Source organism: Agrilus planipennis, unplaced genomic scaffold (genome assembly GCF_000699045.2).
Source record: "Agrilus planipennis isolate EAB-ADULT unplaced genomic scaffold, Apla_2.0 scaffold61, whole genome shotgun sequence".
Classification (NCBI taxonomy): domain Eukaryota; kingdom Metazoa; phylum Arthropoda; class Insecta; order Coleoptera; family Buprestidae; genus Agrilus; species Agrilus planipennis.
Window position 1 is genome coordinate 633,958 of NW_020438922.1, and position 4,286 is coordinate 638,243.

The 4,286-nt window shown below is 41.7% G+C and overlaps 1 long non-coding RNA gene across 1 annotated transcript; it reads left to right on the forward strand.

Moving 5' to 3' along the window:
* Positions 1-2,375: 2,375 nt before the first annotated feature.
* Positions 2,376-2,881, forward strand: LOC108732743. Its single transcript, XR_001937137.1, has 3 exons — positions 2,376-2,450; positions 2,521-2,579; positions 2,811-2,881. It is a non-coding gene; the product is annotated as an uncharacterized LOC108732743 (long non-coding RNA).
* Positions 2,882-4,286: the final 1,405 nt, after the last annotated feature.

Genomic DNA, 4,286 nt, shown 5'->3' on the forward strand with positions numbered 1-4,286 from the left:
TGAAAAAATTAAGGGACAATAACCCTTAGTGAGTTAATTTTTGCAGTTCAATTCATCAAAAATATTGTACTACCTGGGCATCTGCGATATTTCGTTAAAACAGAATAGTTAAATACATTTTTCTAAAGTTCTAAACTATTTAGAGCTTTGTAGTTACAGGTATATAACTGAATATAAAACGTGTTTCGTTTGAATGATGCCATAAAGTTGTAACTGCACTTAGATATGAGCCAAAGCGGCCTATTGTTGGCAGTTTTATTGCATGAGCCCCCAATTTAGATGACTCAGAGTATATTAGAAATATTTGTTGCTGAAATGGTCTAACGGTAATTGGATTTATCTTCATTGATTCGTAGAGGTTTTCATACACCCGGTAATTTCGCATTTCCTGATAATTAAGTGAAAATTGCCAAACACTGCAAGAAACACAGAATGTGACCTCTTCTGTGTAAACGAAAATGCGTTTGATGGGCATCGGATGTTAGCAAGAACGAAGAAGAGTATTGTTCGACGTCGTACAACTTCAGGCAATTTACCGAGAAAGTTCTTTCCCGAGCTCATGCGGGGGGCCGGAGGAATGCGATGAGAAAAGAATAACATTAAANATGTTAAGCTTCCTGAAGATTTTTTAACAATGTCTTAATAGGCCAATTATCTTTTTCTCATTATAAACGCTCTTGGTTTGTAATAAAGACCATTTCCCCGTCATTTAAAGATTTATTAGTACCTGAATACCTCACTTTCACTCACAAATCTGTTGGAAGAACACAAATTCGTTTGTGAAGACGTCTTCCATTGCTTGAGGCAATTTTTCGGTTATTTTTCGACCGATGTGATAGATTAATACGGAATTTTTCACTTAAACTTTCCGCTACCTTTTTAATGCAGATGTAAAAACTTTTGATCGATTAGTTTAGTCTATTTAAGGATTAATCAAAAATATACAACCCAAAGGTTGAAGCATAACAATGTTTCGGGCTTTGACTAAATAACCTCGGGTTCAGTCTCTCTTGAAGAAGTAAAATATAATTATAAAACATATGCATGAAGTGCAAGTTTATTAGTTATTTTTATCATTATTTGACGCTAATTGTATTTATCTCCACTGATTCATATAGGTTTTCATACACCCGGTATATTAAAATTATTGTTTAGTGCATGCTTAAAGGTGGTGCATGTGTTTTTGTACAAGATTGTTATGTAATCTATAATAAAAAAAATATATACTACAAATAAAACTGAAAGTACATAAACTCTGAACCATCTTAAGTGGCGGCTGAACTAATAAAACTTCTAGAAGATTTACAAGGTTATTTTGTCGAATGGCTAAAGGCCCGAATTTTATTTAGTGAAAAAATTAAGGGACAATAACCCTTAGTGAGTTAATTTTTGCAGTTCAATTCATCAAAAATATTGTACTACCTGGGCATCTGCGATATTTCGTTAAAACAGAATAGTTAAATACATTTTTCTAAAGTTCTAAACTATTTAGAGCTTTGTAGTTACAGGTATATAACTGAATATAAAACGTGTTTCGTTTGAATGATGCCATAAAGTTGTAACTGCACTTAGATATGAGCCAAAGCGGCCTATTGTTGGCAGTTTTATTGCATGAGCCCCCAATTTAGATGACTCAGAGTATATTAGAAATATTTGTTGCTGAAATGGTCTAACGGTAATTGGATTTATCTTCATTGATTCGTAGAGGTTTTCATACACCCGGTAATTTCGCATTTCCTGATAATTAAGTGAAAATTGCCAAACACTGCAAGAAACACAGAATGTGACCTCTTCTGTGTAAACGAAAATGCGTTTGATGGGCATCGGATGTTAGCAAGAACGAAGAAGAGTATTGTTCGACGTCGTACAACTTCAGGCAATTTACCGAGAAAGTTCTTTCCCGAGCTCATGCGGGGGGCCGGAGGAATGCGATGAGAAAAGAATAACATTAAATCATTAAAGGGTTACAACTCGATTGCATCCAAGTGAAAGGAGTATTGAACAAGACCGGCTGACGGCATTACTTTCTTGCGGCATACACGTAACACCAACGATAATAATAGTAATAATAATGGTAATAATAATAATATTCCGTGTGGCATCTGTCGTATGATATTTGTATGTATATATGGTGTATGTGTGCGTGTGTGTATGGTTAATGTTCGACCAAGACGAAAGCGGCTGTGGAAGTTCAAGTGCAAAACTGGTCGCGATCACTTTCTTCTTTCACTGTTCCAAACCTCCCGGGTCACGGCCAGCTTCGAATCTCCCACCGTTTGGGAACTTTATCAGGTGTAATAGCGTGCGAATGGCTAGTGAAAATCCGTCTATAAAACCGCACATTTCGGGAAAGATGATACACTTCACCTACGGATCGCTGGTCGAACTCCACGTGGGTGATCCTAAACCTCTAAAGTAGATTAGTTGTCACGATGAATCGAAATGCTATTGTAAGTTTCTCCGTTCTTTCGAAGTATAGTGGTATTGTTTGTTAATTTCACTGTTCGTGCTTTCTTTTAGGTGCTGCTTCTGGCACTAGCAATCGTCCATTCGACATACGGAACGTTTGGAAAAGAACAGTAAGTAGAAATACGTGAAATAATTAAAAATACATTTTTGCAATTAAATCAGTTAAATTGTGGCACAGGAAATAAAAAAATAGAGAAACTGCAGTAAAATGATGAGCATAGTGATTTCTTTATTGTGTTTAATAAGAAGATTGCTAAAATTACAACAGAAGTGACTAGTTGCATATCTATGACTAGGTTTATTTTATTTGTGATTCACACCATAATACGTTTTTATTTCAGTGTCCACATTAAAATACATCTCAAACCACCAGAACCAAAGAAAGTGATAAAAGAGATTATAAAGATCCATGACCATGGAGGAGGAGGTGGCCATGGAGGAGGAGGAGGAGGTGGTGGAGGATATGGAGGTGGACATGGAGGAGGTGCTACTATAATTGAAGAAGTCCACGGTGGTGGTGGATTTGGAGGTGGTGGTGGTTTCGGAGGAGGTGGTGGATTCGGAGGCGGCCACGATGACCTACACGGAGGCGGTGGTTATGGAGGAGGAGGTGGTTTTGGAGGAGGCAGTGGATTTGGAGGAGGAATTGGCATCGGCGGAGGTCATGACGACCATGGCGGCGGCGGCGGCTACGGAGGTGGCGGTGGATTTGGAGGTGGTGGCGGATATGGCGGAGGCCTCGATGAACACCATGGTGGTGGCGGATTTGGCGGAGGTAGTGGATTTGGAGGTGGAACTGGATACGGAGGAGGCCACGACGATCATGGTGGTGGCGGCTATGGAGGAGGCGGTGGATTTGGAGGTGGTGGCGGATTTGGAGGAGGCCACGATGAACACCACGGCGGCGGTGGCGGATTTGGAGGAGGTGGTGGATTTGGAGGTGGATCTGGATTTGGAGGAGGTCATGATGACCATGGTGGCGGCGGATACGGAGGAGGTGGCGGATTTGGAGGTGGTGGTGGTGGATTTGGAGGAGGTCATGATGATCATCACGGCGGTGGAGGAGGCTACGGAGGTGGCGGCGGATTTGGAGGTGGCGGTGGATTAGGAGGAGGCCACGATGATCATCACGGCGGTGGAGGAGGCTACGGAGGTGGCGGCGGATTTGGAGGAGGCCACGATGATCATCACGGCGGTGGAGGTGGCTACGGAGGTGGCGGAGGATTCGGAGGGGGTGGCGGATATGGCGGAGGATTAGGCGGAGGTCACGGTGGCGGCGGAGGCGGTGGAAAAGAAATTATTATTATTCAAAAAGAAAATGGCGGTGGTCACGGCGGCGGTGGCGGATTCGGAGGTGGTTACGGTGGCGGCGGTGGATATGGAGGCGGCGGAGGGCATGGAGGCGGAGGTGGATATGGAGGAGGAAGTGGTTTTGGAGGAGGAGGCGGTTACGGCGGCGGGCACGGAGGCGGAGGCGGATGGGAAGGAGATAGATAGTCTTTGCCAATTGTGCTCATGTGATTACTTTTGTAAATAGTTTCTCTACTGCCATTGTTAAGCTGTATTGTAAATATTTTGTTAGACAAATAAATAAATTATGTTACTAGTTTAATTTTCTTTGTGCGGCATTACGTTGAACTGCAGTGCCACAAGGACGTATGTAAGTATGTTGGCAAAAATCTGAAAGAAAAACGCATCAGATAATGAAACACACAAAAAATTGTTAGTAAATACTCAACTGGGCCGATTATGCTTAAATTTACGTCAAAGATATCGTTTGCAGTAAAAGGGCGCTGCTGTCCTATTTTAATGATAAA